The sequence below is a fragment of the Octopus bimaculoides genome, chromosome 1 (assembly GCF_001194135.2).
Source record: "Octopus bimaculoides isolate UCB-OBI-ISO-001 chromosome 1, ASM119413v2, whole genome shotgun sequence".
Lineage (NCBI taxonomy): Eukaryota > Metazoa > Mollusca > Cephalopoda > Octopoda > Octopodidae > Octopus > Octopus bimaculoides.
The window spans coordinates 162,383,306-162,408,359 of NC_068981.1; the positions used below are offsets into that span (position 1 = coordinate 162,383,306).

The following is a 25,054-nucleotide window of genomic DNA, read 5'->3' on the forward strand; positions in this document are numbered from 1 at the left end:
ACAATAACACATTTCTGGGACTGGCACTCACGGCAAATCTTCCAGATCACTCATCACCTTCTAGGAACATTCTTCCACTTTTGAAGAGCCTGTGCTACTCGAAACATTGCATGCAACCCACTGCCTCATTGCTGTAAGCTTGCTGAAGCATGCTCAATGTCTTTCTAGCAGACTTCCCAAGTTTAACACAAAATTTTATGTTGGCTTTTTGTTCCAGCTTCCTGTGCATGACAAAAATCACAAACTACAGCATACACGTGGTCACTCAACACAAATTTCACACCCTGTGAAGTCAACAAAGCAATGTCACTCAACACACTATCTCACAAAGGCCACAGTTAGCTCTCACTGTGCACTGCTATCTGTTGGCATGCTACAGAACCAGTCTGGGAGCCTCTTGATACCACCTCATATGCGACTTGAAGAAAGTTTGGTCAGTATTTGTTAATCTAAAGACCATCTAGAAACTTTCTCATTTGTTCTCATTCACTCCATAGACTGATGGCTTTAATATTTTGGTAATTAAACTTTTGCCAATCAGGAAAATGCCATGGATCTGTTATGGAGGTTACCATGGATCAATCATGACTTGATAATGTGGAAAGAAAAGGTTTTATTAAAAATGATTCTAAAATTAATCAATGTCTTTCAAATCAATTTCCAGCTCTACCCAATTACTACCATCCTTTATTCCCTCTCCTTTCGTCTCCATGCATAAAGTTACTCCCCTCAATGCTTTTGCAAGCTGCATGGTAACCTCACTAGTACTGGTGACATAAAAAGGAAGGGCATCCAACTGCAGAAACCATATCAAAGCAGATACTGGAACACATTGCAATCATTGTGCCCATCGGATCCAGCACAGAACATGGACATTAAATGATGATGATGGTGATGATGATGATGATGATGATGATGACGATGACAATGATGATGATGACAATGATGATGATTCATCGTCTTCTTCATCTTCATCATCATCATCATTTAACACCTGCTTTCCATGCAAACATGGGTTGGATGGTTTGACAGGAGCTGGCAAACCAGAGGGTTGCACCAGACTCCAATCGTCTGTTTTGGCAAGGTTTCTATGGTTGGCTGCCCCTCCTAATGCCAAACCACTTTACAAAGTGCACAGGGTGGATTTTTATGTGACACCAACATAAATGCTTTTTACATGTTGCAGGCACAAGGTGCATTTTTTACATGACACTAGCACAGGTGCTCTTTACATGATGCTGACATGGGTCCTCTTTGTGTAGTGCCAGCAGAGGAGCTTCTAATGTGTCACTAATATAGGTAGTTTTTACATGGCACTGGTAAATGAATATTCTTAAAGCTTCTCAAATGAGTATTCTTAGACCTTTGCTTGTTTCTGTTTTTGCATTTTTCCATCTATTTTCAGTACAAACTTGAACAAGATGTTTTGTCCTTACTTTTGTCTTTACTATTTTATGCAAATTTGCAGATAGTTGGAATTGAGAGGTTGTACAAGTTAAATAACCTTTTTATTCTTGATTAGTCAACCTTAAAGTCAACTACATAGTTAAAAGTTCTCTGAGGACCTTGAATTTCTTAAGGGTGTATGAGTGATGTAAATTGCAGTATTCCAGAAGAAAATATCGGTTTCACATTTTGGCACAAGACCAGTATTTTCGTGGGGTGGGGTAAGTCAATTACATCAACCCCAGTGCTCAAATGGTACTTACTTTATTGACCTCAAAAGAAGGAAATGCAAAGTCAACCTCAGCAGGATTTGAACTCAGAATGTAAAGACAGACAAAATGCCACAAAGCATTTTGCCTAGTATGCTAATGATTCTACCAGCTCACTACATTATTCCAGAGGAAAATATTCTCTTCTACTCTTGGCACAAGGCCCAAAATTTCGGAGGAGGAGGCTAGTCGATTAGATCGTTCACAGTACGCAACTGGTACTTAATTTATCAACCCCAAAAGGATGAAAAGCAAAGTCGACCTCAGCAGAATTTGAACTCAGAATGTAACAGCAGATGAAATACTGCTAAGTATTTTGCCCAGCATGCTAACGTTTCTTATTTCTTTATTGCCCACAAGGGGCTAAACATAGAGGGGACAAACAAGGACAGACAAAGGAATTAAGTCGATTACATAGACCTCAGTGCGTAACTGGTACTTAATTTATTGACCCCCCGAAAGGATGAAAGTCGACCTCAGCGGAATTTGAACTCAGAACGTAATGGCAGACAAAATACCGCTAGGCATTTTGCCCAGCATGCTAATGTTTCTGCCAGCTCACCACCTTCCCAAAGAAAAATATTGAGATTCCATTGGGGAAAGTGTCTTGCAGTTGAAAATTTCTTTGTCTTTGTTTACACTGTTTTGGCTAGATATATTATTATTACTTATTTTTGGTTTAATGTAGATATTAAGGATGTTGATCTTGAATTAATGTAAGGCTATTAATATTATGCCATAAATTGTATTTTATACACGATTATTTTTTTTCTTGTTATCAGATGTGGTAGGGAAATCAGGTTAGTGAACTGTTGAAGGGGAATAAATAGGTTAAGGCTATTCTATATAAAGGTTGTAGCTATTTGAAATTGTAACTGATTATTCATTAGTCTGACACTTTAGCTGTAAAGTAATTGTGTTTTAAGAGACATATTCTATTATAGCAATGATTATAGATGAAAAAAAAAAAAATGAAGGGTAATGGATAGTAGAATTAGTAGAAGCTCAGACTAAATATCTTGTGGTATTTTAGTTAAATCACATCTTTTTCTGAGTTTAGATCCCAGCAAAGAAACCTTTTATCAGTTGCATATAAAAATGTGTTAGGTACATATTGAGCATCTTGGAGAATTGTCAGCAGTCTAGAGTAAAAGGGAGAAGCTAAAGGTAGTAAACAGTGAGTAAATTTGATTAGAACCTACAGAGAAAGAACTGAAGATGAACTTCTAGATATTTGCAATGATGTTTTAGCTATTTTGGATAACAAACTTTTAACTAATGCTTCAACTGAAGAATCCAGAGTGTTTTATTACAAAATGAAAGGTGATTACCATCGCTACTTGGCAGAATTTGCCACTGGGGAGGACAGTAAGGATGTTGCTAACAATAGTATAATTGCCTACAAATCGGCAAGTGAACATGCTATAAAGGACCTACTTTTCATCCACATGATACAATTAGACTTGGCACTCAATTTCTTTGTCTTCTATTATCAGATCTTCAGTACACCTGGTCCTGCTTTTCAACTGGCCAAGTCTGCATTTGATAAGGCAACTGCTGAGCTGGATACACTGAGTAAAGAGAGCTACAAAGACTCCACCCTTATAATGCAGCTACTGAGAGACAACCAACCTGCAGTCATTCTGCCTTTCAGCCATATAAGTTGTAGAATGGTGTCAATAATAAAGTACAAACCAAATACTGTGGTTGTTTTAATTGACCACAGGTCCCCTTTGTGATATTCGTGAATACATACTTGTACTAAATGCAGTTATTTCCATCATTTACTGATAAAGAAAAAAAGAAGCTCTGCATTAGGAATTGGTAAAATACCTGACCAAAAATAAAGAAAAACATGTGTAGTGGTACGAAATTATGACCGCCATTAAGGAAGTACAATCTATGCATGCACAAGGGACTTGCCTTCCCGGAAGCCCCTCGAGTGCGCATGCGTAGTAAAACCAGTACTTAAAGGGCTTCTTTCATTTTCTAACCCTCTTTAGCGCGATGCCTTCGATGTAACAACAACTTGCTCCTCTCAGATGCCTCAATGAAGCTTTTAACCTTCCAATGTTGATTACAAGTTAACCAGCGGCTGCCAGGCTGAATAACACAGGATTTGTAATACCAAGCATCACCAAAAAATAAAACTTATTTTTATTATATTGTTAATTGTTCTACTATTTCTTAATATATAATTTTGTTGAAAGGTGATAGAGAGAGACTAATGTCTCTATTGCAACTATCAACCTTTTACACGTGCAGTATTCATTTCCATCATTTTACATTCTAATTTCAAATTCTGCTAGAGTAGACTTTACCTTTTAATCTTCTCAGGCCAGTGGTGAAGAAAATAAAGGACCAGTAAAATACTAGGGCTATGGATTTAATTGACTGTTCTTCTCCCTGTCCTATACTTTGTTAGCCTATAGCTGTCATCATCATCATTTTAATGCCAGCTTTTTCCTGTGTGCATGAGTCAGATGGAATTCATTGAGGCAGATTTTCCACAGCCAAATACTGACTTCAGCTCAGAGTCCATTTGTACTATTTGTTTTTTTTTGCATATAATACCATCATTGCTATTTGCATCCTCTGCAATGGTGTTCACAATGCATTTGAATACACATCCACAATAATTCTTCAGGGGAATACATTTTTTACATTGTGTTAACACTGAGTCTGCCAAGCAAACAAATGGTGTAAACTGTTTCTTGTGTTTAGCATAAACTGGAAAGATTCAGAATAACAAGAATCAAGCAACAATAAAACAAAACAATAAACTTTTGAGAATTAATTTAAATTAGGGAAGAGAATAATTTCAGCTAAAAAGTCAACACATTTTACATTTTCTGTTTAAGAATTTTCTTTCATTGAATATTTTTAATCAAAAGCTTCAGTGATTCATTCTGTCCAGTTGTATGCCATAATGTTTGACAATACATATATATATCATCATCATCATCATCATCCTTTAATGCTTGTTGTCCATGCTGGCATGGGTTGGATAGTTTGACCAGCTGGAAGGCTGCACCAGACTCCAGTCTGATTTGGCATGGTTTTTTTATGACTGGATGCCCTTCCTAATGCCAACTAGTCTGAGAGTGTAATAGGTTCTTTTATATGTCACTGGCATGGGTGCCATTTGCATGACACCGGTATCTGCCATGACTGTGATTTTGCTTGGCTTGATGGGTCTTCTTCTCAAGCACAACATAATGCCAAAGTCATTGCTTCCGTGAGGCCCAACACTATATAAATATAGATAAAGATATATGTATGTATGTATATGTTGTCATGCTAGTACCACAATAAAAGCACTGGTGTTGGTGCCACATAAAAATGCACCCAGTACACTCTGTGGAGTGGTTGGAATTAGGAAGGGCATCCAGCTATAGAAACCATGCCAGAAAATACAATAGAGTTTGGTGCAGCCCCTGGCCTTACCAGCACCAGCCAATTGTTCAATCTATGCTAGCATGGAAATGGATGTTAAATGATGATATAGTGTGTGTGTGTGTGTGTGTGTGTGTGCATGTGTGTGTACGTCCACACGTGTGTGCGTGCATGCACATATACATGTGTGCGTATGATTATACCTCACTTGCTTTATGCCTTAAAAGCCATATAGAGTAAAAAAATCCCTCAAGTGAAAATCTAATAAAATTTAGTGATGGGAAGAGCATCCCTCTTCAATAACATATCAGTTTTACCATGCAGACATTACAAAATAGACATAAAATAAACACTTAAACAAATATGTTGTACATGCACACACACACACACACACATATATATACACACACACATATACACACATACACACATATATATATATACAGGGTGTGATGGGTAAATTATCGCCATTTTATATTTTTAATTTCATACATGCATGTTGTATGTTTAGGATTTTGTCAACTACACAGTATAGTAGGGTCAGTTGGGCACCATCTGTGAGAAAAACAGCACCATGATGCAATTCACACTGCCAGAAATTTGGCAACGTCATGCTGCACTGCTTGACGTTCAAGCTGGAAGCTCCAATACAAACATTACAGAGTGTTTGTGTCTCAATCTGAGGACAAGTACCAAAAGTGATAAAACTCAGACATCCAGTCAACATCATGGTGTTTGGAGTGATCACTAGTGATGACAACATTATCCCTCCATTCACCTTCCCACATGGAGACCTACATCAAGTGCCTGGAGGCAGTAGTGCTGCCCTGGGTGAAGAGGGTGGTTGCTGGAACACCTTATGTCTAGCAACAGGACTCTGCACCATGCAACATAAGCAGAAGAATCCAGTCATGGCTGTCAGACAATTTCTGCAACCACATCACCCCTAACATCTAGCTACCTAACTCCCCAGACTGCAACCTCCTTGATTATTATGTGTGGGGTGCAGTTGAGTGAGAGACCAACAAAACTCTTAGCAACACTAAAGATGAACTGAAGGCAAGGATTATGGCCACATTCACCAACTGAAACAAAGAGACCATCCAGAAGAGTTGTAGGAGATTCTGAAGTCGTCTGGAGGCTGTGGTCGAAGCCAGTGGCGATTTTATTAAATAAATCTACTCTTTAGTATTTCAAATTATTTTTATGTAATTTTGGTAAATATATCTGTTAAAATGAGATGTCAGTGTTATTTTCATTTTTGTGTAATTTAGTCGACATTTTATTCATTACACCCTGTATATATGCTGATATATCACTTTACCTCATTAAAACTAAGATATTGACACTTTCATGATAGATCTTTCCTAGTCCAGGATTTGTTGTATCTGGAAAAACAAATTGCATTAGTTTCCTGTTTCCAGGTCAAGAGCATCATGGTGACTTTGAATGATTACCCGAAGGTAACCAAACAATGCTTTGTAAATCAACAGTGTTAGTGTTTACAGAGAAAACTGAAAGTCTTGTTGTCTGTAAGCAAATTGAAATAGCATGCACAGTGCACAAATTCTTCAATATTCTTGTAGGTAATCCATCATGTTAGCACAAGTATGTGCTGCTATGAATCTAGTATCTATTTATCTATATCGATACATATGTGCATGTGCGTGTGCACACATACATACATACATACATACACACACACACATACAGATGACAGACAGACAGACGGATAGATAGGTACGTACGTACATACATACATACAAATATACATACATATTAACTGACCAGTTGGAAGACAGATATGCATCTGCCACTAAGTCTAATGAACCATCTATAAGGCCTAATGCTTTATGGATGTGAAGCCATTGGTCACTCTATGACCGGACATATATTTAACTACTTGTAAATACATTACTGTTCTATTCTTTAGAGTATTCTTCTTTTTTGGATATATGATCCACTGATTATATATCTGGCTACCTCACATTATATAAAGGTGGGTGAGGGTAGTTGAGAAGGAGATAACGATGGTAGCGTTGGGGTGCCAATATTACATATACAGTAGTACTTCAGTTTTCAAACAACTGTGATCATGAATAAATTGAGCTTTGTCTCCTGGCTTTCTCATATTCATTTAATACAGCAGTACCTCAATTTACGAATGCCTCTGATCACAAATAAATCATGCTTTATATATATATATATAAATATATATATATATATATATATAAAATATATTTGTAATCTATATATTTTTATTATATATTTATTCTTATTCTTCTTTTTCTATTTAATATGACTTTCAATATGTATTTTTAACTTTGACCCATTAATAACAATAACAATACGATAAATAGCCTGAGGACGCACTGGTGGATTTATGTATTAGATATAGCCTTGATACACACCCTACCAGTGCAGAAACACATGTAGCATTGATTAGAAATACCTTCTTTCCCCACAGATTAATAACAGGTAAGTTATATATATTTTTTCAACTAATTTTATTGTTTTTTATAGTAGGTTTTTTAACTGCTTATATTATTTTATTAGATATAATTTTTTATGTGTATTCCATACAATAAGGTTATCCTGAAATAGGAGTTGCAGCTCTATTGGTAAAATCCCAAATTTGTAATAATATTAAATAAATATATATATAAGGTGCGATTTATTCATAATCAGAGTTGTTTGAAAACTGAGATACTACTATAGTTGTAAGATGACGAGCTGGCAGAATTGTTAACCACACCAGCAAAAATGCTTCATAGCATTTCTTCCAACTTTATGTTCTGAGTTCAAATACCACCAGGGTTGACTTTACCTTTTGTTCTTTCAGAGTCAATAAAATAAGTACCAGTTGAACACCAGGGTCAATGTAATCAGCTTATCCCTTTTCCTGAAATTTCTGGCCTTGTGCTGTATATTTGAAATCAATACTACATATAATTTATTTGGTAACTAATGTTTTACTAAAGACATTTTCAATTACATCTAAAATTCTATTTATTTGTATATTTGTTTTGCGTCATAACTATATATTTAAATAAACATTTTCAGAGTGTCTTTTGGTTACATATTTGTGACTGCACTGGACCATGCAGCGATATATTTGTTTATTTTGATGACTGAAATTCAATACTATTTACAGATGTATATGTAAATTTGAGTTTATTATGTGACTTTGATAACTTTTGGTTTTTTTTCAAAATTTAACAATCATAATACTTGTTTGACTCATAGTTTGTTGTAAAATCTTTACAAAAAAATAGAACAATTTCGAAATACAGCTGACTATGGTTTCAATGCAAAGCAAATACATTTCATTAAATAACTGCTAAAATATTGTGAGTTAGAGTAATAGCTCTAAGTTAAAATCAATAAGTTAAAAGCAAGTGCACACACACACACACATACACATGCACACAAACACACACATACACCAACACATATGCACACGTGTGTGTGTGTGTGTGTATGAATTCACACATACACACAAATTCAATATATTTTCATTTTCAAATGTAAATGTTTTTTCCCAGAGTTCATTATGTTTTCATCAATTTCCTGTTTGCTATTCCAAGAGTTATAGATTTGAATCACATAAATTCTTATGATTGTTGGTTTAAAAACTATTTTCAAAATTAAATGAATAATTATATTTACTTTCATAGTAACACACATTGTTAAAAGTGCAGGAAAATAACAAGTCTATGAGATATCCATGATATACGGTGAAGAATATACTTTGTTTAAACTGCAAGCAGTTTATTTTAGAAGAATAAAGACTAGCAGTTTCTTACACTTGATCGGGAAAAAAAATTGTTCAACAAAGGAAATTTATGCTTCACTGTTGAGATGAGAATAATGTTAAAACTTGTGCAGGTGGCACGTAAAATACACCATTTTGAGCATGGCCGTTGCCAGTACCACCTGACTGGCCTTTGTGCCAGTGGCACGTAAAAACACCCACTACACTCTCTGAGTGGTTGGCATTAGGAAGGGCATCCAGCTGTAGAAACTCTGCCCAATCAGATTGGAGCCTGGTGTAGCGATCTGGTTCGCCAGTCCTCAGTCAAATCGTCCAACCCATGCTAGCATGGAAAGCGGATGTTAAATGATGATGATGATGATGATGATGATTATCCAGACCTGCCTCAAATATTTTCCACAAAACTGAATATTTTATTTTATAGTTAGGCACAGGCATGGCTTTGTGGTAAAAAGCTTGCTTCCTAACCACCTGATTCTAGGTTCACTCCCACTGCAAGACACCTTGGTCAAGTGTCTTCTACTACAGCCTCGGGCTGACTAAAGACTTGCGAGTGGGTTTGGTAGAAGGAAATTAAAAGAAGCCCATTGATAATATATACAGGATGCAGTGAATAAACTGTCATTTAAATTACGCAAAAATGAAAATAACACAGACATCTTATTTTACCAGATATATTTACCAAAATTACATAAAAATATCTTAAAATACTAAAGAGTAAATCTATTTAATAAAATCGCCATTGGCTTCAACCACAGCCTCCAGACAACTTCGGAATTTCCCACAACTGTTTTGAATGGTCTCTTTGTTTGAGTTGGTAAATGCTGCCATAATCCTTGCCATCAGTTCATCTTTGATGTTACAAGGAGTTTTGTTAGTCTCTCACTCAACTGCACTCCACACAATAATTGCAGTCTGGGGAGTTAGGTGGCCAGTTGTTAGGGGTGATGTGGTCACAGAAATTGTCTGATAGCCATGACTTGGTTCTCCTGCTTGTGTTGCATGGTGCAGAGTCCTGTTGCCAGACATAGGGTGTTCCAGTAGCCACCCTCTTTCCCCAGGGCAGCACTACTTCCTCCAGACACTTGATGTAGGTCTCCATATTGAATCTGATTCATGTGGAAAGATGAATGGAGGCATAACGTCACCACCACTAGTGATCACTCCAAACACCATGATGTTAACTGGATGTCTGATTTTTATCACTCTCAGTACATATTTGTATTGGAGCTTCTGGCACTTCTTATTGGAGCTTCTGACTTGAATGCCAAGCAGTACAGCATGTCATTTTCAAATTTCTGGCAGAGTGAACTGTGTCATGGTGCTGTTTTTCTCACAGATGGTGTCCAAATTATGCTACTATAGTGTGTAGTCGACAAAATCAAAAACACAATGTGCCTGCATGAAATTAAAAATATAAAATGGCAACAATTTACTCATTACACCCTGCATGTGCATGTCTTCAAGTCTGTTATTGTCCCCAACCACTACTTAAAAATCTGTGAGGGCTTGTTTACATCCCTGTAACTTGGCAGTTTGACAAAAATAGACTGAGAAAATAAGTACCTGTCTTTAAAAAAGGTTAATTACTGGGGTTGATTCATTTGAATAAATGTTCCTCAAGGCACATTTTTCACTTCACCATATATGCATTTCGTTCACTTCACTATATATGCATTTCTTACAGAGGCACGTGGCTAAGTGGTTAGTGTGTTGGACTCATGGTCATAAGATTGTGGTTTTGATTCCTGGAATGGGCAATTTATTCTTGAGCAAATAATATCCTTGAGCAAAACACATTCTTCACGCTGCTCCAGTCCATTCAGCTGGCAAAATTATGTAATCCTGTGATGGACTGGCATCCCATCCAGGGAGTAATATATACACCAGGGAAACCAAGAAACCAGCCCTACACTCCTTACAGAGTAATGTGGACTAACCATATTCTTTTATTCTGATATTCTTTTATTTGTTTCAGTCATCTGACTGCAGCCACGCTGGAGCACCATCTTTAATGGTTTCAGTTGAACAAATCAACCCCAGGACTTATTTTGAAAGCCTAGTACTTATTGTATCGATCCCTTTTGCCAAACCACTAAGTTAGAGGGACATAAACACACCAACACCAGTTGTCAAACAGCGATAAGGGGCAAACACAAAGACACTGACATAGACATATACATTATCATCATCCTAATTTAACGTCCGTTTGCCATGCTGGCATGGGTTAGACAGTTTGACTGCAGCTGATGAGCTGGAGAGCTGCTCCAGGTTCCAGTCTGATTTGGCATGGTTTCTATAGCTGGATGCCCTTCCTAACACCAAGCACTCCAAGAGTGTAGTGGGTGCTTTTATGTGTCACTAGCACGGGTGCCATTTACATGATACCAGCAATGACCATGACTACAATTCATTTACAAGACACTGGCAGCGACCCTGACAATTAATGGGTGCCATCTGCATGGCACCAGCAATGACTAAAACCAACGACCATGGTTCCCAAGATGCCAATTTACATACTACCATCGACGACCATGACTACAAAGCACAAGTGTCCTTTACATTGCACCAGCATCGACTACAATTCACAGGTACCATTTACATGGTACCATCAATGACCATGACTATGAGGCATGGATATCATTTACATGGCACCAGCAGTGAACAAACACAACTACAAAGCATGGGTGTAATTTACATGGCACCAGCAGCAAACGACCACAATTACGATTCATGGGTGTCATTTACATGACACTGGCACAGCCACAACTACAATTTCACTTGGCCTGATGTGTCTTCTCCCACCCAGCATATCGGCAGAGCTCTCCATGAGACCCATGACAGCCTTCTTTCAGTTTCTGTCTACCAAATCCACTCACAAGGCTTTGGTTGTCCCAAGGCTATAGTAGAAGACACTTGCCCAAGGTGCCATGCAGTGAGATTGAGCCAGGAACCAAGTGGTTGGGAAGCAAGCCTCTTACCGCTCAACCACGCCTGCACCTATTTTCATTTATTGACGCAGGAGTGGCTGTGTGGTAAGTAGCTTGCTTACCAACCACATGTTTCCGGGTTCAGTCCCACTGCATGGCACCTTGGGCAAGTGTCTTCTACTATAGCCTCGGGACGACCAAAGCATTGTGAGTGGATTTGGTAGACGGAAACTGAAAGAAGCCCGTCGTATATATGTATATGTATATATATGTGTGTGTGTTTGTATGTCTGTGTTTGTCCCCCCAACATCGCTTGACAACCGATGCTAGTGTGTTTATGTCCCTGTAATTTAGCAGTTCGGCAAAAGAGACCGATAGAATAAGTACTAGGCTTACAAAGAATAAGTCCTGGGGTTGATTTGCTCGACTAAAGGTGATGCTTTAGTATGGCCGTAGTCAAATGACTGAAACAAGTAAAAGAATAAAAGAATATACATGGAATATTTCAGTAATAGAATGTCAACTCTTTTTGTTCTTAAATGTCACTGGAGTAGTTTTTTGCTGTGACTTTTGAGAGCAGTGAAAGCACCCTCTGGTTTCAATGTCAGTGTTATATAATGGACTGGGCTGCTATCTCATTTCGTATTGTCCTACTACTTTTATGATGGTTGTTATTTATTTATGGTGAGTATTTAATATTTCCCTGATAGCAATTTTATTTCAGTGTCTTGTTATGGTGCAACATAGACCAGTTAAAAGTGAATCTTCTGATAAAGAGCTTATTGATTTTTTAGAAGGACTTGTTGCTGATTAGGAGTACATTTTGCATGGTGTTAGATGGGTTCATCTGGATATAAGATGAGATGCAGCTCGTATGTTACTCAGATTAGCTTACGTGTCAAGTAAGTTTATTGCTGTAAGATTGTAAGATTGTAAGAACTTCCTTCTCTCTTACAAACACTTACCAAGTGACCGTGTAATGTTATTCACTATTCAGTAATGACAAAGTAAAAGTAAACTTCAGCTGCACAAAAACCATGTCAAATGTCACTAAAACTCACAATGCAAATATTTTGCTAATAAATCAAGAGCAAAAAGAACCAATATGCAAGTGCCAAAATGTGAAACCTTGTCTCTTGAATGACAATGTTTTGTAAAGAGTATTTCATATTGCACTGTAAAGTAGAGTAAAGACCCGCTTTTGTCATGAATGACCATGGGATTGCACCTAGAAAGTTCCCCTCCAAGGCACAAGTACAGGCAAGGTTGTTTTTATGGAAGAGCAGCAGTCATCCATGCAAACTAGTCTCCCTTATCCATGCCACCTATGGTGTGCAAGGGAAAGGCAAAGGCTGTAACAGCTTGGCACCAGTGACACTGCAACTCATTTCTACAACTGAGTGAATTGGAGCAATGTGAAATGAAGTGTCTTGCTCAAGAACACAACACACAGCCCTGTCATGGAATTGAACTAACTACTGCATGATTGTGGGCTTGATGTTCTAAATACTGAGCCATGCACCTTGCATTGATTTCTCCCAAAATAATACCTTATAGAAGACCTATCCAAAATTTCCTGCAGCAGAGTAACTCACCATTCTATTACAGAAAACAGTACAGCACTGTCCAAATATATTTGAAAATAAAAAACAGAATGGAATAATCACATGTATTACAAGTACAGGTATTATAAATCATCATACTTTGATCTTCATCTTAAAGAAAGTTATAAGCTGCAAGTTAGTAATAAACCCACCCTTCAGGGTTGTGAAAGCCCTTCCCCACTGTATGATTTAGAGTCGTTTTGGGGTGGGTTCTAGAATGTAGATAAACAACACAACTGAGATGCAATGTTACCAGATGAGCTACAGAATGAGCACTAAAATTATGATTATTAATCAGGTAACTCTCCTGTTAGTTGTTGCAAAACTTCTGAATGGAAAATCACATGGGAGGGACTTGATAGTTAGTTATTGGTATAGAAAGCTCATGTTCTACTGAGCAACCTTTGTAAACCTATTCAAAAGAACAAGAAACACCGATGTATCAGGTTGGTTGATAATTGCATATACAACACAAGCAGCTAAAAACCAGGAGACACATGTGACCAATAACTACAGACTCAGAGCACGTCCGAATGAGATGTATAAATTCTTTCTACTATAGGCATAAGGCCTGAAATTTTGTGGGAGAGGTTTAGTTGACTACATCGACCTCAGAATATTTCATATTGTACTGACCTCCTAAAATAGCAACTTACAAAAGATATATCTGGTACTTATTTTATCAACCCCCAAAAAGGAAAAAGCAAAGTTAACCTCAACAGTATTTGTACTTAAAATATAAAGAACCAGAAGAAAGGTCACTGAGCATTTTAGCTGGTGTGCTTATGATTCTGTCAGCTCAGCTTTGTACACCTTTGTAGTGTACAAATTATACACAAGTTGCTGGAATGCATTCATCCAGAACCACTTCAAAATACAATGTAGAGACTGAAGAGCAGGCAAGAGGAAAGAAAGAAGTTTGATGTCATGTCATATATTTCCTCATTGACAAATCTGTCTTTAACCCTTTAGCATTTTACCAGCCATATCTAACCAAATTATCTTGTCAGTTTTATGCTCAAACTGGCCAGATCCAGCTACTCACACCTACCCTAAAATGTCAGTCTAAAATTAAACAATCCAATAGTTAAAATCTCAAAGCTACAAGATAATGCATAATTAATTCAAAATTGTGTGAATAAATAAGCATTGCATTTGACAGAGGAATCTGAATCCTAAAGAGTTAAGGAAGCAAAGCAGTATCACCAAAGCATGCTGACAGTATGGCTAAACTATAAGAAAGCATTTGTCTCTCTTCCTTACTCATGGTCAATAGGATCACAATACCTTGCTGAGATTCCAATTGATAAAGTCCTTGACATTTAAAAGCTGACAACAACGTGGCTCACAGAACTATTGTTAAGAACTGATGCTATCACTATAGTCACTAACAGAATTAAGTTATCAACAGGAATATTTCAGGGAGACAGCTTATCTGTCTTTGCGGTGAACCCCTTGTCAACCCTGTTAAAGATATACAAAGGTTTCTTGATAGAAGGGGTTGATGAATGGAATGTTTTTAAGCTGTACTCAATATTCCTGACACCAACAAGCAATTAGTTTACATTTGGAGATATGCTATTGTTTAGAATTTATTCATACATGTAGAAATTTGTAATCCTATGTGTATATTTAGGTGTATCATCTTCAGGTCATAGAGGTTCACAAAAGAAGGTTGTTAGGTTGAAAGTATATGGTGGTCAGCAGATGCGTCATTTCGCTTAGTTGTTGTTAGTTTTATTTGGATATTAATGAGATACTTAACCTTTTGTTTTAAGAAATGTGGAGGTTAAAGAATAATAGATTTGTGAGTGGCTGTGTAGTAAGAAGCTTGCTTCTGAGCCACATGGTTCCAGGTTCAGTCCCACTGCATGTTACCTCAGGCCAACCAAAGCCTTGTGAGTGGATTTGGTAGACGGAAACTGAAAGAAGCCTATCATATATATATATATATATATGTATGTGTTTGTCCCCCACCATCACTTTGACAACTGGTGTTGATGTGTTTACATTCCCATAACTTAGTGGTTCACCAAAAGAGATTAATAGAATAAGTACTAGGCTTACAAAGAATAAGTTCTGAGGTCAATTTTTTCGACTAAAGGTGGTGCTCCAGCATGGCCACAGTCAAATGACTGAAACAAGTAAAAGAGTAACCTAATGTATCAATTTAATGTAAAATAGTTTTTATTATAACATAAAGATGCACATGGAAATATATGTATATAACATATGTATGCATATATGTATGTATATATATATATATATATATATGTACATATATATAAGATGTATACACACACACACACACACATGTATTATACATTTACAAGAAGAGAGTGACAGTCCAACAAATGTTGGCAGGTTAGCAGGCAGAAATTTCGAAGTCACTATCACCACTCTTGTTGTAAAAGAGTTATAAATATGTACTCTACAAAAAGTATTGAGTAATTCTTCAGTTTAATACCAATTTTTTAATATTATAACTCGACATAAAAACAAACAACGCTGACAAACTGTCCAGCCCCTGCCAATATAGAACAAGAACACTAAATGATGATGATGACGATGATGATGATGATAATATATGAGGGGGTGCTGAAAAATTCCTGGGTTTGGGTTGAAGAAAATGCAAGAGGATCAGTTAATTATAATTTTATTCAATATATCCCCTCTCAGATTCACACACTTAAGGCAGCAAGCTGGCAGAAACGTTAACATGCCAGGTGAAATGATTAGTGATAGTTTGGACAGTAAAAATTAATACGATAATATACAGTATGGAAGTATAAATGTAAAAAGTTAGTGCTAGTACATAGACTGCGCCGTTTCATGGCTGAAATAGGACTATATAAAATCATAAGCAAATTCTATCCGAGTTCATTAGAACGGGAAAATGATTTTACTCCCAAAATCAGTCACTCTTCAGGTCAAATCTCTAAGGTCACGTGATAAATATGGCGTCTATTACCCAGAAGTACATGCGTATTATAATTACTAAAATAATAACGAAAATATCGAAAAAGAAAATCTACCTAAAATAAAAAGTTTCTTGAGGATTAAAAATACTAAAATACTTAAACTTGCAAATTAACGCAGAGTAATAACTATACACATACAAAGATTCTATATTACGTAAATAATGCTTTGAAGATTAATACTGAAAAGTCACGTGATAAACATGGCGTGCATTACCAGAGGTAAATACGTGTTATAATTACTAAAATAATAACGAAAATATCGAAAAAGAAATTCTATCTAAAATAAAAAGTTTAATACTAAAATACTTAAAACTCTCAGATTTACGCAGAATAATAACTATATCAAATACGAAAGTTATATATTACTTAATGTTATGAAACATTGTAAAAGACTGCTCAAAGCTAATTTGATATATTTTACGCTACTGATCATAATTATAAGTTGGTACCTAATACTAGGTTTAAATAAATAAATTAGTGATCTAAACTTATATAAGTAATTTAATTTATGTCTGCATTCAATATTACTTTCATCGTGAGAGTTAATTAATTTTTTATTAGCTAATAATATCTCTTTAAATTCGTTAGTACATAATAAGCAGAATTTATTCCCTATCCTATATGATTTAGCCTTGCAAACTATTTTCCATTTTAACTCGTATTCTATTCTTTTTTATTTAAGTTCCCAAATGTATTTACTAAGTTTCGTAGAGTTCATTAAATTGCTGTTCTTAAAAGAATTCATATGTTGGGCCACCCAACATATTTATTTTAGGTAGATCTTCTTTTCCGATATTTTCGTTTATTATTTTAGTAATTATAATACGCATGTACTTCTGGGTAATAGACGCCATATTTATCACTGATTTTGGGAGTAAAATCATTTCCGCGTTCTTGGATAGAATTTGCTTATGATTTTATATAGTCCTATTTCAGCCATGAAACGGCGTAGTCTATGTACTAGCACTAACTTTTTACATTTATACTTCCATACTGTATATTATCGTATTAATTTTTACTGCCCAATTTATAAATTTGACTTTTAAATTTTTTAGATTAAAATCTTAGATACATTAAGATGGTATATGCCACACAGCATGGATTTGGATGGGTTCTGAGTTGTAGAGTGGTGGTTCGTCTCTAAATTAATTATATACATATATATTATATATTAGGAAACCCGGTATAATATTATACCGATATTTTATTAGAAACATCAGAACACTCAGAACACTTTTAAGCAGGCTCTACTGGTTGCACACGACACACCTAGATGATACAATACGATAAATTGTGGAAGTTGTAAAGATAATTTATGAACACCCTGTATATATATATATATATATATATATATATATATATATATATATATGTATGTATATATATATATACACACACACACACAAACGCACAATGAGAGAGAGAGAGAGAGAGAGAGAGAGAGAGAGAGAAACAGACACACAGAGTAAGAAAATAATACAAAAATTTTTTTTATACAGACATTCTACAACCAAAGCTTACAACAAACCTCTTTTAAATTATATTATCTCTATTTAAGTAAATATACTTATTCAGTTAAATTATAACCAATTTCATATCTATTATATTTATGAAAGATTTTATATAAGTATCTCCACGATTAAACTAACTAACCAGTTGAATTATAGGTCAAAAACCTTAATGAAAATAACCACACTGAAATATTTCATTATTCAACAAAATGAATACTGTTCTGTCTAACAGTATTTAATGGAAATTTATACTTGTATGGAGGAAATATAATTATATGTTAGTTTAGTTGTTATTTGTGAGTCTTTTTAAATACAATGGCTTCCTGTAATATTTTCCTATTATGTGTACGTATGTGTATGTGTATGAATACAAATGTAGATGTGTGTGTGTGTATGCTTGTGTATGTGTGTGTGCATGTGTTTGTGTGTGTATGTGTCTATATCTATTTCTATTATTAGTAGATATGTGTGTCGATATACATACATATATATATATATATATATATATATATATATATATATATATATATATATATATATATATATATATATATATATATATATATATATATATATATATATGTGTGTGTGTGTGTGTGTGTGTGCATGTGTTTGTGTGTGTATGTGTTTATATCTATTATTAGTAGATATGTATGTACACACATATATATATATATAGACACACACACACATATATATACATATATATATATATATATATATATATACACACATACATATATATACATATATATATATATGTATGTATGTATATATACAGGGTCTCTCAGATAAATTGGGTAAAATTTTGCAATACATAAAACTAGTTATAAACACTAAAATAATGGTAGTAGACAGATATAATTTTAATGTAACATTTACCACAACAAAAACATTTATCACTCAATATGACCACCCCTTTAAGGCAGCAAGCTGGCAGAAACGTTAGCATGTCGGGCAAAATGCTTAGAGGCATTTCGTCTGTCTTTATGTTCTGGGTTCAAATTCTGTGAAGTTCAACTTTGTCTTTCATCCTTTTGGATCAATAAATTGAGTACCAGTTGTATACTGGAATCCATCTAATCGACTGGCCCTCTCCTCCAAAATTTCAGGCCTTGTGCCTAGAGTAGAAAAGAATATGGTCACCCTTTTGGGCAATTTTTGCCACCATATGAGAACAAAATTTTTTTGCAGCTACCACAGCCTGCCATTTTCCTTTGCATGCCACACACACAATGGAGGTCTTCAAACTGTTAACACTCGAGTGTGGTGAAGCATTGATCCTTGCTTGAAGTACACCCAATAAAAAGTAATCAAGAAGGTTGAGATTGGGACTATTATTGGGCCAGATGTTGGCCCTCATAAAAAATGGCACCTTCTCACCAAGGAAGGCCTGTGTTGCTTTTGACCCATGGCATGCTACAGAATCCTGGGTGAGGACCACATTGTTAAGCCAACTTTTGTTCCCTCCAAGGTAACAGAAAGTTCTTTAGGATGTCTAGATACTCCTTTGCGCTGATCTTCGAGCCAGATTCAATGAAATGTGGATCCATGACACTTCCATCACTCACCACAGCTTCAAATACCATCACAGAGGCAGGATTCTTAGTCTCAAACACAGGGAGAATGTCTGAAGAGTTGTATACACTCACTTGAGAATTGCTGGGATTCAGCTCAGCATCTACAGTGAACTTCTCATCCACAAACACAAGAGTTTTTCCTGCACCTAGATGCTTGATGAATGACAGAAGCTTTGGGCATCTCTTGGCTCTGATAGCTTTGGCCTTGGCTGTTAAGAGGTGATGACATTGTCGAACATAGCTAGTCATGCCAAAATTCCTGTTCACAGCTCTGGATACCATGGAAAGGGACGCATTGCATTTCTTTGCAAGAGTTGTAATGGATGTGGATGAGTTAGCTTCAATCAAGCGTTTGAGGCCAGCGAGAAACTTTGAATTGTGCTTGGAATCACTTCAAGCCTTGTGTTCTTTTCTATCAATCTTTCCCACTTTTTAAAATTATTTATACACACAATAAACTGTTGCTTTTGGAAGTTTCATCAACTTAGCAATTTTATTGGTAGTGTGTCCAGCATGTGCCAAAACAACAATTCTGCTCTTCCATGACTTTCCATTGTTGAATCAGTTTGCTAGTTACCTGAAAAATAAAGAGGGGCATTAGATTTTCAAGCAAGCAAGGTTTTCTCAAAAACCGAAATGTTAAACCCTCTAAGTCAACTGCTTAAACTCAGTCTCAATTTATCTGCAAGACCCTGTATACATATCATCATTATCATTTAATGTCCACTTTCCATACTGGCATGTGTTGGTTGGTTTGACTGAGAACTGGCAAGCCAGGGGACTGCACCAAGCTCTAATCTGATCTGGCAAGGTTTTTACAGTTGGATGTCCTTCCTAATGTCAACCACTCCGAGACTGTAGTAGGTGCTTTTACATGCCACCGGCACAGGATCCAGTCATGCAGAACTGGCATGCTCAAATGCTGCTTTTTTATGTGCTGCTGGCACGGGTACTAGTCAGGTAGCACTGGCATTGGTCACACTCAAATGGTGCTTTTTACATGCCAGTGAGGCACCACAGGCATCATCCACACTCAAATGGTGCATTTTATGTGCCTCCAGCACAGATGCCAATTAGGCAGCAATGGCATCGGCCATGCTTAAATGGTGCATTTTACATGCCACCAGCATGGGTGCCAGTCAGGTGGCACTATCATCAGCCATGACTATGATTTCATTTGGTTCAGCAGGGCTTCCCAAGCACAGCATATTGCCCAACAATTGAAGGGTACTTTTTTAAATGGGCCAGTTATACAACACTGACATCAGCCACAACTACAATCTAACTTGGCTAGCTGGGTCTTCTTAAGCATGGCATAACTTCAAAGGTTTCTGTCATTTGTCATTGCTCTATGAGGCCCAATGTTCACAGGTCGTGCTTCACCACCTCATCCCATGACTTCCTGGGTCTACCTTTCACAGGTGCCTTCCACTGTTAGGGTGTTATACTTCTTCACACAGCTGTCCTCATTCATATGCATTACATGACCATACCAGCACAGTCGTCTCTCTTACACATTTGATGCTTCTTGTGTTCAACTTTTCTCTCGCACACTGACATTACACATCTATCGAAGCATACTGGCTTCATTTTTTTCAAGCCTATGCATGTCCTCAGCAGTCACAGCCCATGTTTCACTGCTGTGTAGCATGGCTGTTCACACACAGGCATCATACAGTCTACCTTTTACTCTGAGTGAGAGGCCCTTTGTTACCAGCAGCGGTAGGAGCTCTCTGAACTTTGCCCAGGCTATTCTTATTCTAGCAGCTATGCTCTCAGAGCATCCAACCCCACTGCTGACTTGGTCGCCTAGGTAATGTAAGCTATCAGCTACTTCTAGTTTTTCCTCCTGGCATGTAATGGAATCTGTTTTCTGTACATCTTCAGTGTTTATTGCACCTATGCATCTGCCACACACAAAAACTATCCTCCCAGTTAACCTTCCTTTGGTATTGCTACACCTCTTACGTGTCCACAGCTTACACTGGGTACATCTTAAGGAGTTTCTATCTATGCCCATTCTACAGATTGAGTAGGGCTATCTATCTGAAGGGGTTTGTGATTTGTCCACTTTCCTACTTACTAAGACTTTGGTTTTTGTTAGATTGACTCTAAGGCTCTCCGATTCTAGACCTTGCTGCTTCTAGTTCCGGTAGTGACTCAGCTATGAGAGCAAGGTCATCTGCATAGAGGAGCTCCCAAGGGCAGTCTATCTTTAATTTCTCTGTTATTGCCTGGTGGACTATGATGAATAAGAGGGGGCTGAAGACTGATTCTTGGTGATCCCCTACTTCAACCCAGAATTCTTCGCTATACTCGTTGCCAACCCTTACCTTACAGGTAGCATCCCTGTACATGGCTTGTACAGCTCTCAGCAACCACTGATCTATCCCTAGTTTCCACAGTGACCACTAGATGAGGAATCGGGGGACCCTGTCAAAAGCTTTCTCTATATCAACAAAAGCTAAGTACAGAGGTTAATCTGAAATACTTTAGTTCTTGCAATCCAAAATACTTCAGTTCTTTGATCCTCGTGTCGCTGAACATGGACAAACTTCTTCTTTTTCGCTTCTGCCTTGGCTATATATACCTGTCTCCTAACCTTCCTTCTGGCTATCTGGTACAGTTTCCTGCTACCCCCACACTTCCAGGTTTTCCAGGCCTGTTTCTTTGCTCTAATGGCCTTATGTATACATACACACACACACACACACACACACACACACACATACACACATATATATATATATATATGATGATAGAAAATTTAGACAAATACATATAATTAGGTTATTGTGCTTAAGTGTTGAGTAGAGCACTGGCAAAGTTTAGGCTACCTGTTGTCATCCGTAGTTGTGTACATTTTCATTAGATTTACTTCAGGAACTTTGCAGTGGCAGTTAGGGTAATAGTATTAGTTAATAATAAGAGATGGATTTCATATTAGACTTTTATTAAATACAACATATGTTTCGACCCATCAGTCTGGGTCTCTTCAGGTACATTGATAAAGAAGTCTCACTAGAGATTTTTTGTGTTGGCTGGCTTGTTATATGCCCATCCAGTTCGAGAATGAATAAAAGCAAAAAATATAAAAATGCAAAAAATATTATAGAAATGTAAAAAATTCAAATATGAACGTGGAAAACATTTGTTCCAGTTTAGATAAAATGACGTAATCAGCTTTCACTGTTGTAACTGCTTAGAGGAAAAAGAAAGTAGAAGGTGAAAGGAAGATTAATACTTAGAGAAGTAGTTCTGTGTTTGTGCATATACACACACAGACACACATACATATACATACATATATACATACATTCATATACACATACATACATTTACATATATATATATATATATATACACACACACATGCACATACATATATATGCATATACATACACACATACATATATGGACATACATATATAAACTCATATATTTAGATAAATATGTGCATATATAGATATATATGCATACACAGACACATATAGCAAGATACGTACAGAGAAATGAGATATGCAACATAAAGAGTATAACCCTTCGTCAGTTGTCCCTGTTCCATCTACTCCGCGTTTCCAGGGACAACTGACGAAGGATTATACTCTTTATGTTGCATGTCTCCTTTCTGTTTGTTTTGTTCGTTATTAAAAAAATGTTCGTTTTCTGTTTTCGTTTCTCATTGTGTTTAATGTTTTTTTTTATGTCCTGTACCCATATATGCATGTATGTATACATATAGATGCAGGTATGTACATATATGTATGGATATATGCATATGTTTATATATTATTTATATTATTATATGATCGAACAACACGCATCCTTTCTCAAATAAGTTTTATCTTAATATATACATATATATGCATGTATATAAAATGCATAAATGTGTGTGTGTGTGTTTATTATAGATAGATAGACAGACAGACAGATCCAAATAACAGATTGTTACAATTTTACAAATAACTTCCCAACAAAAGCTACTAAGTGTTCCTTACATCTTTTTGAGCTGAAGCATATAAAATTTAATGACTAGAAAGTAAGAGAAAATTTCCTTAATTAGTATTTCTTAACTGTAATCATCACCTCATTATTGCAAAATATGTGGTTTCTATTTTAACGATTGCTTGGAAATTTGTTTGACAAATGTTCTTGCTGCTTCTTAGAACATGTCAAAGAAACACACTGATGTGTGCTTACTTAACATCTTAGATCAGATATAGGAGAAACTGTATGCAATGAAGAATGAATATAAAATAAAATCAAGGCTTGTATAATTAATTCATCAATAGCTCTATATTCATAGTAATATTATAACATTATATAAAGTCGGTGAGCAGGCAGAATTGGAACAAAATGCTTAGTGGTATTTCATTCAAATTCACGATCTGAATTGAGATCCTGCCCAAACTGACTTTGCCTTTCATCATTTCGGGGTTGAGAAGATAAGAATCACTTGAGCACTAGAATCAATGTAATCGACTTGCCCCTTCCTGTAAATTGCTGGCCTTGTGCCAAGATTTGAAACCAATATTTTAACATTATATAGGCAGTGAGCAGACAGAATTGTTAGCGCTTTAGACAAAATGCTTAGCAGCATTTCATCTGTCTTTATGATCTGAATTCAGATTCTGTTGCAGTTGACTTTATTTTTCATCCCTTCAAGGTCGATTAAATAAGTACCAGCTCTTCCCCATAAATTGCTGGCCTTGAGCCAAAATTTGGAACCAATATTTTAATGTCTAACATAAGGCAGCAAGTTGTTACAATTGTTAGCACACTGGACAAAATACTTAATGACATTTCTTCTGGCTCTTTACATTCTGAATTCAAATTCCACCAAGGTTGACTTGGCCTTTTATCTTTTCAAGGTTGATAAAACAAGTACCAGTTAAGCCCAAGAATGGCTGTAATCAACTCGCCCCGTCTCCTAAAATTTCAGTCATAGAAAGAAAGAATATGACATTATATTTTACTGCAATTATAGGATTACCATGTAAAATAGAGATCCTCAAACATTTTCTGTGAGCACACCCATTCATCGTAATTATCATCATCATCATCATCATCATCATCATCATAATTTAATATCCCTTTTCCATGCTGGGATAGATTGAATAATTTGACAGTAACTGACTTGCTGGAAGACTGCACTAAGCTCCAACGTCTGCTCTGGTATGGCTTCTACAGCTCATTGCCCCTCTTAATACCAGAGTGTACTGGGTACATTCTTTGTCATAACTGGCACTGTTAGTACTCCCTTATGAACATCCGCTTTCCATGCTAGCATGGGTTGGACGATTTGACTGAGGACTGGTGAAACCGGATGGCAACACCAGGCTCCAGTCTAATTTGGCAGAGTTTCTACAGCTGGATGCCCTTCCTAACGCCAACCACTCAGAGAGTGTAGTGGGTGCTTTTACGTGTCACCCGCACGAAAACGGCCACGCTCGAAATGGTGTCTTTTATGTGCCACCCGCACAAGAGCCAGTCCAGGGGCACTGGCAACGATCTCGCTCGAAAATCCTACGGGAGCCAGTCAGGCGGTACTGGTAACGGCCA

At 36.5% G+C, this 25,054-nt stretch overlaps 1 long non-coding RNA gene and 1 pseudogene across 2 annotated transcripts in view; both read left to right on the forward strand.

The window, feature by feature from the left end:
• Positions 1-370: 370 nt before the first annotated feature.
• LOC106874229 (uncharacterized) lies at positions 371-3,454 on the forward strand (annotated as a pseudogene).
• A 3,963-nt stretch (positions 3,455-7,417) lies between these two features.
• Positions 7,418-25,054, forward strand: part of LOC128249279 (uncharacterized) — a 45,193-nt gene continuing 27,556 nt past the window's right edge. For both annotated transcript variants that reach the window (XR_008265371.1, XR_008265372.1), the window contains exon 1: positions 7,418-7,589. This is a non-coding gene — a long non-coding RNA (uncharacterized LOC128249279). The remainder of the gene's footprint in view (positions 7,590-25,054) is intronic.